Genomic DNA, 11,766 nt, shown 5'->3' with positions numbered 1-11,766 from the left:
ACACCTATGAGTCAGATCAGTAAGGGAACACTAGGCACCATGGTGAGGATGACAGCTCCAGGCTGTCCATAGGCAAGGCTGCAGCAGGACAAGAGGCCACTCAGTCTTTCCCTCCTATCTCTCTCTGCACCTGGGCTCACTTCCATCTGCCTCTTCTCCTCTCCTCCCCACTCCTCAGCTTGTGCCCTTTCAGCATTTTTTTTTCTTTCTTTTTGGTCTTAATCCATGGCTGAGGACTTGCCTGTGCGGTTTCTGTTGCCCAGGCTGCAGTGCAGTGGCATGATCCTGGCTCCCTGCAACCTCCGCCTCCTGGGTTCAAGCAATTCTCCTGCCTCAGCCTCTCAACTACTGGAAATACAGGTGCATGCCACCAAGCCTGGCTAATTCTTGTATTTTTAGTAGAGACGGGGTTTCGCCATGTCAGCCAGGCTGGTCTTGAACTCCTGACCTCAAGTGAGCTGCCCGCCTCAGCCTCCCAAAATTCTGGGATTACAGGTATGAGCCATTATGCCTGTCCTGCCTGCACAGTTTCTTTCTTTCTTTCTTTCTTTCTTTCTTTCTTTCTTTCTTTTTTATTATACTTTAAGTTGTAGGGTACATGTGCACAATGTGAAGATTTGTTACATATGTATACATGTGCCATGCTGGTGTGCTACACCCATTAACTCATCATTTACATTAGGTATATCTCCTAATGCTATCCCTCCCCCCTCCCTCCACCGCACAACAGGCCCTGGTGTGTGATGTTCCCCACCCTGTGTCCAAGTGTTTTCATTGTTCAATTCCCACCTATGAGTGAGAACACGCGGTGTTTGGTTTTCTGTCCTTGCGATAGTTTGCTCAGAATGATGGTTTCCAGCTTCATCCATGTCCCTACAAAGGACATGAACTCATCCTTTTTTATGGCTGCGTAATCCATAAATGGATTTCTTAATCCAGTCTATTATTGATGGACATTTGGGTTGGTTCCAAGTCTTTGCTATTGTGAATAGTGCCGCAATAAACATACGTGCCTGCCTGCACAGTTTCTAAGAACCAAAAGGTTGACCTGGTGGAAGATAGAGGTTGCAGGCCCTCCACACCCCTGCTACTCATACCTCCATGCTTCAACTTTTCCATCTATAAATTGGGGTTGTTATAAGGATTCTGGGTGATGTGTGTTGGTTCTGAGTACAGTTCTGGCCAATGGGAAGTGCTCAACAGAGGAAAATTGTTGTTGTTATTATTTTGCCTGTTCCTAAGCCTAACCCAACAGAAGCTCTTTAATATTCTGGAAACTGGGATGGCACAGTGGCTCATACCTATAACCCCAGCATTTTGGGAGGCCAAGGTGGGAGGCTCACTTCAGCCCAGGAGTTTGAGACCAGCCTGGGCAACCTAGCAAGACCTTCTCCCTATGAAAAAATAAAAAAGTAGCCAGGCACAGTGGTGAGCACCTGTCGTCCCCCAGTGGCTTGGGAGGCTGAAGTGGGAGGATCACCTGAGCCTGGAAGTTTGAGGCTGCTGTGAGCTACGATGGCACCACTGCACTCCAGCCTGGGTGACAGAGCAAGAAATTATTATTATTATTATTTTTAAGTGGCCAGGCATGGTGGCTCATGCTTGCAATCTCAGCACTTTGGAAGGCTGAGATGGGAGGATTGCTTGAGCCCAGCAGTTCAAGAACAGCCTGGGCAACATAGTGAGACCCCTTCTCTAAAAATAAAATTAAATGTTTAAAAATCTGGAAACTAATTCTGGAGAGGACTGGAGTCTGAGATTCTGAAGGTTTATTTTGGATACATTGTACCTCAATTTTATGATCACTAAAATGCAAGTCTCTGCATGTCTGACCCCCAGGAAGGTGTTGAGATGTTGGTCATTTGAGTCAGTGGACAGGAAAACCAGGGGTGAATCCTGTAGAATTTACACAGGGCCAAGTTTGGATGGTAAGCCCAGGGAGGGCAGGGCTGAGACGAAGCATGGCCTTCCCCAACATGATGTTCATTTAAGGTTTGTGGAGTGACTCACGATGCATAGGTGGTGACTGACCACTGGTGAGTATACTGGAGCTAGAGAATGACCCCATGTCCTAAGCAGCCCCAAAATTTCTTGGCAGGTCACGGCAGAGGGAGCTGTGCCCAGGGAATCTTTTTGGACATTGCAAAGATGATTTTTCTCTCTTGGGAACGAGTCTGATCTCTTTAACTCCTTTGTGAAGATGCCAAAAACATCTGCAGTGGACACTGCTGGAATTGCTCATGAGATGTAAGCCACGTTTCAGAGAAAAGAGCAATCTATCAGAGGATATTCCTTCCAGCAACTGAGAACCTTTCAGAGCTTGATTGCTGTGAATGCTCCAGCCTTTCCAAAGTGTTTTGCGCCACTCTCAAATGAGATAACGAAGCACTTTAATTTACTGTTCAACTCCCAAACAGAGTGAGTGGGTAAGGCGTCATCCGCACCCCAGGCCTAAGGAGATAGAAGGCTGGAACCAGGCTCAGGAGGCCACACTGAACCCAGCATGTTGTCAATGGTCCTCAGATCTTTTTTTTTTTTTTTTTTTTTTTTGAGACAGGGTCTTGCCCCGTCACCCAGGCTAGAGTGCAGTGGTGTGATCATAGTTCACTGCAGCCTCAAAATCCTGGATTCAAGGGATCCTGCTGCCTCAGCCTCCCGAGTAGCTGGGACTACAGGCGCATACCACCATGCCTGGCTAGTTTTTTTCATTTTCTTTAGAGATGGAGTCTTGCTATGTTGCCCAGGCTAATCTTGAATTCCTGACCTTAAGCAATCCACCCACCCTGGCCTCTCAAAGTGCTGGGATTGCAGGTGTGAGCCACTGTGCCCAGCCTCTTCCTAGCTCTTGGGTCCCTCTTGCAAACTGACCCATGGGAGCAACTTTGCTGGGCCTCTGAATTTGACTAAATGTCCTTAAATTCTGTGGACAGGATCAGAGGTTAGATCAAAGTGAGGACTTCTCCTTCCCTTCCTTTTTTATCCTCCACTACAATCACAATCTCTGTCATTTTATGAGAGGGAAACTGAGGCTCAGAGAAGTTGAGGCACTCCCTTCGGAGTGCAGAGTTAGGTCACAAAAGACTAAAATTAGATCCAGGTCTGCCTGGCCTTCCACTACTCTAGAGGCTGCTCCAGAGGGGTTCCCTTTTGTCTCACGAAGGCCTGGAGCCACTTGGTCACCCTCTCTAGAACTTCCCTCCAAGAATATGAAAAGGCATTCTTCCTCATTCATGGCAGATGCAGATGAAAACACAAAGCGTAAGGCTAGGTGCGGTGGCTCATGACTGTAATCCCAGCACTTTGGGAGGCTGAGGTGGGGGGATCACTTGAGGTCAGGAGTTTGAGACCAGCCTGACCAACATGATGAAACCTCGTCTCTACTAAAAATACAAAAATTAGCCAGATGTGGTGGTGCACACCTGTAGTCCCAGCTACTGGGGAGGCTGAGGCAGGAGAATCACTTGAACCTGGGAGGTGGAGGTTGCAGTGAGCCGAGATCGCACCATTGCACTCCAGCCTGGGTGACAAGAGTGAGATTCTGTCTCAAAAAGGAAAAAGAAAAATAAAAAGAAAGCACAAAGTATAGCCCTACTGTGGCAGAGTGCAGAGGCACATGGTTCACACCACCTTCCATGAAGGGTTTGTGGCCCCTCTGTGAATGCTGTCCACAGGAACTGTCTCAACTACAGGGAACTCCTTCTCCCAATATCCCATGGCTGTGGAAGGGTGGAGGTCCAACCACCTTGGCCAAGCCTGGACAAGTGTGAATGGCTGTTTCAGCTCCTGTTCTCCTGGGCTCAGTGGAAGCTTACCTTCTCACCATTTCTCCATCGCTTGCTCCTGCTTCCTTCTGGCCTCTTGCTCTCAAGAACACCTTTTTTTTTTTTTTTTTTTTTTTTTTAAAGAGACAGTGTCTCGCTCTGTCACCCAGGTTGGAGGTGCAGTGGTGCAATCATGGCTCACTGCAGCCTCTTAACTCCTGGGTTCAAGTGATCCTCCTGCCTCATCCTCCTGAGTAGCTAGGACTACAGGTATGCACCATCATGCCCAGCTTTTTTATTTTTTGTGGAGGTGGGGGTCTTGCTATGTTGCCCAGGCTGGTCTTGAATTCCAATTCCTGGGCTCAAGCAATCCTCAGCTTCCCAAAGTGCTGGGATTACAGCCATAAACCACTGTGCCTGGCCTTCAAGGGCACTGCTTAATAAATATCCTGCTTGCTCAATCCATCTCAGAGCGTTTCATGGGGAACGTCATCTGTGAGGTTGCACATACAACCTGTGCATATGTATCAAAACATCCCTAGGTACCCCATAAATATGTGCAATTCTTATTTGCAATTGAAACAAAACAGGCTGGGTGCAGTGGCTTATGCCTGTAATCCCAGCACTTTGGAAGGCTGAGGCAGGCAGATCACTTGAGGTCAGGAGTTCGAGACCAGACTGGCCAATGTAGTGAAACCTTCTCTCTACTAAAAATACAAAAATTATCCAGGTGTGGTGGCACATGCCTGTAATCCCAGCTACTCAGGAGGCTGAGGCAGAATTGCCTGAACTCAGGAGATGGAGGTTGCAATGAGCCAAGATTGTGCCACTGCATTCCACCCTGAGCAGCAGAGTGAGACTCCATCTCAAAAACTAAACTAAACTAACTAAATAAATAAAACAAACAAAATCTTGAAAAAATTAAAGAATTTTATCTCTCTAAATTCCCCTTTCCTTCTCCCTAACACGAAAAGCTCTATCCTGTTAACCATGTTTTGAAACTCCATAAACCAACACATACATGGTTAGTTGATTTTTTTTTTTTTTAATAATAGAGATAGGGTTTCAACATGTTGCCCAGGCTGGTCTTGAACTCTTGGGCTCAAGCGATCTGCCCACCTCAGGGTCAGCTGGTTTTTACAAAATGGCAAAGACAATCAAATGGATAAATGGTAGTCATGTCAACAAATGGTGTTGCAGCTGGGCATGGCTGCTCATGCCTGTAATCCCAACACTTTGGGAGGCTGAGGCAGGAGGATGGCTTGAGGCCAGGAGTTCATGACCAGCCTGGACAACATAGCAAGACCCTGTCACTAAAAAAAAAGAAGCAGCAGCTGTGTGTGGTGCTATGTGCCTGTAGTCCCAGCTACTTGGGAGCCTGAGGTGGGAGGATTGCTTGAGTCTGAGGCTGCAGTGACCTGTGATTGTACCACTGCACTCTATTCAGCCTGGTTGACAGAGGAAGACTCTGTCTCAACAACAAACAAACAAACAACAAATGATATTGGAATAACTAGTCGTGCATATATTTTTTTAAAAAAGAGAGAACCTTGACCACCTCTACCTTACAACTTAACAAAAATTATTTCAAAATGGATCATAGACCTAAATCCAACCTCAAAATTAAAATACTTCCCGAAGGAAACATAGCAGAAAATCTTTGTGAGCTTAGATTAGGAAAAAAGTTTCTTAGATATAGCTTCTATATCCATGAAGCATAAACAAAAACATATGCTAAACTAGATTTCATAAAAATTAAAAACATCTGATTTTCAAAAGACACTCTTATGAAAATGGGAAAACAAACCACAAACCGGGAAAAAATGTTTGCAAGGCACATAAATGATAAAGGACTTTTATTGAGAATGTAAAGAATCCTCAAAAGTCAGTAGTAAGAAAATAACTAAATTTAAAATGGCCAAAAAGTCCAACACAGTGGCTTATGGCTGTAATCCCAGCACTTTGGGAGGCCAAAGCAGGAGGATCGCATGAGTCCAGAAGTTCAAGACCAGCCTGGGCAACACAGTAAGACCTTGTCTCTACAAAATATATATAGCTGGGTATGGTGGTGTGTTCCTGTGGTCCCAGCTACTCAGGAGGCTGAAGTAGGAGGATCACTTGAGCCTGTGAGGTTGAGGCTGCAGCAAACTGTGATTGTGCCACTACACTCCAGCCTCAGCAAAAAATAAATAAATAAAAATAATTTTAAATTAAAAAGAAGAAAAAAATTTAAAGTGAACATGCAGCCGGGCATGGTGGCCCACCCCTGTAATCCCAGCACTTTGGGTGGCTTAGGCAGGTGGATCACCTGAGGTCAGGAGTTTGAGACCAGCCTGGCCAACATGGTGAAACCCCATCTCTACTAAAAATACAAAAATTAGCCCGGCATGGTGGCTGGTGTCTGTAATCCCACCTACTTGGGAGGCTGAGGCAGAAGAATCACTTGAACCTGGGAGGCAGAAGCTATAGTGAGCCGAGAAGGTGCCACTGCACTCCAGCCTGGGCGACAGAGTGAGACTTGGTCTCAATAAATAAATAAACAAATAAATGTAACATACACTTACCACATGACCCAGCAATCCCATTTTTAGGTGTTTAACCAGGAGAAATGAAAATTTGTATTCAAACAAGTTGGTTCACAAATATTTATGGTCAGTTTATTTATAATTGCCCCAAAGTACAAACAAGTCAAATGCACTTCAACTACAGAATGGATAAATTGGTACATCCATACAGTAGACTACTATTCAGCAGTTAAAAAAAAAGCTGTTGAGATACTCAACAACATGAATGAATCTCAAAGGCATTATGCTAAGTGGAAGAAGACAGACTCAAAATGCCATGTGCTCCATGATTACAGGAGATGTGAGGTGGGGGTAAGACTTGACTACAATAGGGCAGTGTGCAATTTTGGGGAATGATGGAACCCTTTTATATCTTGATTGTGATGATGTCTACCTAAAGGTATGCATTCTGCCAGACTCACAAAACTGTACACAAAGACTAGTCAATTTCACTGTATGCAAATTGTAGCTCAATAAACCAGACTGGAAAAGTTGAACCATAAACATTGTATATAACTGGTATCATATTGTATGTATCCTTCTGCAACCTGCTTTTTTTGCTCACTACTAATGACTTTTGAGGTTTATCCAAGTTGATACGACGTAGACTATAATGATACATGTAGCTTTTCTTTATTTATTTTAACTGCTACAACATATTCCATTATACATTATACTTTGTTTATCCAGTCTCCTGTTGGTGAACATTTACTTTGTTTCTGTTTTTTTCTCTTGTTTTAAACAATGTTGCAATAAACATTCCTGTAAATGTATTCTATAGCACTAGTGCTGGAATCTCTCTGCAAGATATTTATGTAGAATAGTATGTGGAATGGTTGGGACAAGAGGGTGGTGAATATCTCTGTTTTGCTCTCCAAGGGCTTATACCAACTGACACTCTACCAGCATGTGTCAGAATCTCCTTTTTCTACACGCCCATCAATAATTGGGATTATCAGACTTTAGCTTTTGCTTAGCTGATAAATGTAAAATGATATATTGTTGCTGCTTTATTTTTACAATTTCTCTGATTGTCATTGTGGTTGTACATCTATTCATGTTTGTGGGTCATTTGGGTTTTCCTTCTGTGAATTGCCTGTTCATATTCTTTGCCTGTTTTTTTTTTTAATTGTCTTCCCTTCCCTTCCCTTCCCTTCCCTTCCCTTCCCCTTCCCCTTCCTCTCCCCCTTCCCCTCCCCTCCCTTCCCTTCTCTTCTCTTTTTTCTTTCTTCACAGATTGTTGCCCAGGCTGGTGAGCAGTGGCGTGATCTTGGCTCACTGCAACCTTGGCCTCCAAGGTTCAAGTGATTATCCTGCCTCAGCCTCCCAAGCAGCTGGGATTACAAGCGCACACCACCATGCCTGGCTAATTTTTTTTTTTTTCATTTTTAGTAGAGGCAGGGTTTCACGATGTTGGTCAGGATAATCTCAAACTCCTGACCTCTGCTGATCTGCCCACATCGGCCTCCCAAAGTGCTGGGATTATAGGCATGAGCCACTGCACCTGGCCTAGTAACTTTTAAGATTTCCATCCTGAGGTTGGGCGCAGTAGCTCAGGCCTGTAGTCCCAGCACTCCGGGAGGCCGAGGCAGGCTGATCACTTGAGTTCGGGAGTTTGAGACCAGCCTGACCAACATGGAGAAACCCTGTCTCTACTAAAAAAATACAAAAAAAAAAAAAAAAAAGCCAGGCGTGGTGGTGCATGCCTGTAATCCCAACTACTCGGGAGGCTGAGGCAGGAGAACTACTTGAACCCGGGAGGTGGAGGTTGTAGTGAGCTGAGATGGCGCCATTGCACTCCAGCCTGGGCAACAAGAGTGAAACTCCATCTCCAAAAAAAAAAAAAAAAAAAAAAAAAAAACAACCAACAACAACAAAAAAGATTTCCATCCTGGGCAACATAGCAAGATCCCATCTCTAAAAAAATACAAATATTAGCTAGGCATGGTGGTGCCTGCTTGCAGGCTTGTAGTCCCAGTTACTTGGGAGTCTGAGGTGGGAGAATTGCTTGAGCCCAGGAGTTTGAGGCTACAGTGAGCTATGATTGCACCACTGCACTCCAGCCTGGGTGACAGAGTGAGACCCTATCTCAAAAAAAGAAAAAAAAAAGAAAAAAAAATTCCTCTTTATCCTTGATTTTAAGTGGTTTAATAATGATAGAACCCTATATAGACATATTAATTTATGCTGTTTGTTCTTGGAGTATGTTTTTGATTTGAGGACTTATGTCTTTTTAGTTCTTTTTTCTTTCTTTTCCTTTTTTTTTTTTTTTTTTTTTGAGATGGAGTCTTGCTCTGTCACCCAGGCTGGAGTGCAGTGGCACGATATTGGCTCACTGCAACCTCTGCCTCCCGGGTTCAAGGGATTCTCCTGCCTTAGCCTCCTGCGTAGGTGGGACTACAGGTGCACGCCACCACGCCAGGCTAGTTTTTGTATTTTTAGTAGAGACGAGGTTTCACCATATTGGCCAGGCTGGTCTGGAACTCCTGACCTCAGTTGATCCACTTGCTTCAGCCTCCCAAAGTGCTGGGGTTATAGGCATGAGTCAACACGCCCAGACTAGTTTTTGAAAATTCTCATTGATTGTCCATCATATGTTGCTTCTCTGTGATTTTCTGCTGTTTTTCTAAAACTTCCATTAGCCCTATGTTGCAATCCCTCCATCTTTCTCCCATTTCTCATAATTGCTCTTTTGTGAATTTCATCTTTGGCTCCTAGTGCTCTTGTGTTGGTCTGGACCCTTCTAGTAACAGAACGGCCATCTGAATGGAGGTCCATGCAGGGTTTCTCTCTCTCTCTTTTTAGAGACAAGGTCTTTTCCTTTTTTTCTTGCTTCATTGTCTATGCTGCAGTGCAGTGGTGTGATCTTGGCTCACTGCAACCTCTGCCTCCCAAGTTCAAGCAATTCTCCTGCCTCAGCCTCCCAAGTAGCTGGGATTACAGGTGCATGCCACCACACCCGGCTAATTTTTGTATTTTTAGTAGAGATGGGGTTTCACAATGTTGGCCAGGCTGGTCTCGAACTTCTGACCTCAGGTGATCTGCCTGCCTTAGCCTCCCAAAGTGCTGGGATTACAGGTGTGAGCCACTGCACCTGGCCTAGAGACAGGGTCTTGCTCTGTTGTCCAGGCTGGAGTGCAGTGGTGCAATCCTAGCTCACTGCAACCCCCAACTCCTGACTTCAAGAGATCATTTCTCCTCAGTCTTCAGAGCAGCTGGGACTACAGGTGCGTGCTACCATGCCTGGCTAAGGTTTCTCTCAAAAGTGACACTGAGATCTGAAGGGTGGCAAAATGTCATTTAGGAACAGGGGAAGGTAGGGCTGGGGGAGTCCTCCAGGCAATAGAAACAGGATTTATGAAGATGAGATGGTGCCTGACACAAAGGGCTGGGATGGGTGCAGATTGGAAGCCACCAGAAGGCTCTAGCCCAAGAGAAGACTTGACACATTGGCAGATTCTTCTGGCTGCCTTGTGGAGTAGAGGACAGGGGGAAGGTCAAGGGCAGGGGTAGGGAATCCAGCCTGGAAGTGATTGCAGCCTAGCTGAGAGAGCCGTGGTGGCCAGGACCACTGAGGTAGCAGTGGGGATGGAGAGAGAGGAGGGATGCAGAGATGTTTAGGACATGAGCTGGCTGGTGATGGATAGCATGGGGCAGGCTGGTGGTGGTAAGGGGGTCCAGGGTCCAGCTGCCACTAGGAGGGTGGGTAGGTTTGGGCACAACCCCTTGTCTTTCTGATCCTTGTTCAGGTGAGATCCCCCTGCACAGATTTCACCTGCTTTTTTTTTTTTTTTCCTGAGCCATTTCAGACTGCCTCCTGGGGATGCGGTCTGCATAATTTTATTTATTTATTTATTTATTTATTTATTTATTTATTTATTTAGACAGAGTCTTGCTCTGTTACCCAGGCTGGAGTGCAGTGGTGCGATCTCGACTCACTGCAACCTCCGCCTCCTGGGTTCAAGCGATCCTCCTGATTCAGCCTCCTGAGTAGCTGGGATTACAGGCACGCACCACCACATCTGGTTAATTTTTGTATTTTTAGTAGAGACAGGGTTTCACCATGTTGGCCAGGCTGGTCTTGAACTCCTGGCCTCAAGTGATCCACCTGCCTCAGCCTCCCAAAGTGCTGGGATTATAGGCGTGAGCCTCTGTCTACAGAATCTTGTACCCTACAAAATCTTCTGGCCTCTGTCTGCAGAATCTTCTCTCTACCCCGTGCTAGCCTCTCCTCTGACCCACTGGGAGTGTTAAGTCCATTCTTCTGGACTTTTGCTCCAGCTGTGATGAACACTATGCTTCTACCTCAGTCCTGAGCCTGGACCCAGCTGTGCAAGCCTGGCCAGACCCCTCTCCCAGGGCTGGACACCAATTTCATGTCTTCAGGTCCTACTGTAATCTAAACAGGCTATCCAGAAGAGAATCCTGCACCAGTCCAAGTGTGAGCAGGCCTGGAGACTCTGCTGCTGAACTGTACCCCCTGATGGCCAGCCTGGATGTCACCTCTATCCTGCTTGAGCCAGGCTCCCCGGATCCCTGGACCACCTCCACTCCAGACCAGACACTGGGGAAGCTGCTGGTCCCACACCATTTCTGAGTTTTCTCCTCTATCCTTCTGCTTAAAGTTCCCTTCAAGGTCTTAAGTGCAAGTCATCCCAGAAACCCAGGTAGGGGAGTAGAGAGGCCAGATATGGAGAGGAAGGCTGCCAAGAAAGGGGTGTTAGTCGGGCACAATGGCTCAGGTCTGTAAGCCCAGAACTTTGGGAGGCTGAGGCTGGAAGATTGCTTGAACCTAGGAGGACTGCTTGAGACCAGCCTGGGCAACATGGCGAAACCCTATCTCTACAAAAAAAAAAAAAAACCCACAAAAATTAGCTGGACGTGGTGTGCACCTGTAGTCCCAGCACAGGGACTCTTCAGGAAGAGGTTGTAGTAAGCCCAGATCACACCATCGCACTCCAGCCAGAGAGAGAGAGAGAGAGAAAGATTGAGGAAGGTAGGAAACAGCCAGGCGTGGTGGCTCATGCCTGTAATCCCAGCTACTCAGGAGGCTGAGGCAGGAGAATCGCTTGAACCTGGGAGGCAGAGGTTGCAGTGAGCCGAGATCGCACCACTGCACTCCAGCCTGGGTGACAAGAGCAAAACTCCATCTAAAAAAACACCAAAAGAATGAAAAAAGAAATGAGTGTTATCAAGGAAGTTACCAGTTACCAGTGTGGGCAATTGAGCTTAAAGCTGGTGGGGAGCTCTGGGAGGCAGTACAGAATGTGGAAACCCATGGTTGTCCCACCTGTGTGGGGTCATGTGGCTAAGCTGTTTATACACCCATTTTCATCAGTCACTGGCTCAGAGCAGCCCCTGGGGGAGGGGCCTTCATGCATTTGCTTCTGCTCTGCCCTGGCAGGCTCAGAGACTCAGGCAAGGACTACAGATGCTCATGA

Source organism: Pan paniscus, chromosome 6 (genome assembly GCF_029289425.2).
Source record: "Pan paniscus chromosome 6, NHGRI_mPanPan1-v2.0_pri, whole genome shotgun sequence".
Classification (NCBI taxonomy): Eukaryota; Metazoa; Chordata; class Mammalia; order Primates; family Hominidae; genus Pan; species Pan paniscus.
The sequence above is the reverse complement of the archived record's forward strand: the minus strand, read 5'-3'. Positions refer to the sequence as shown.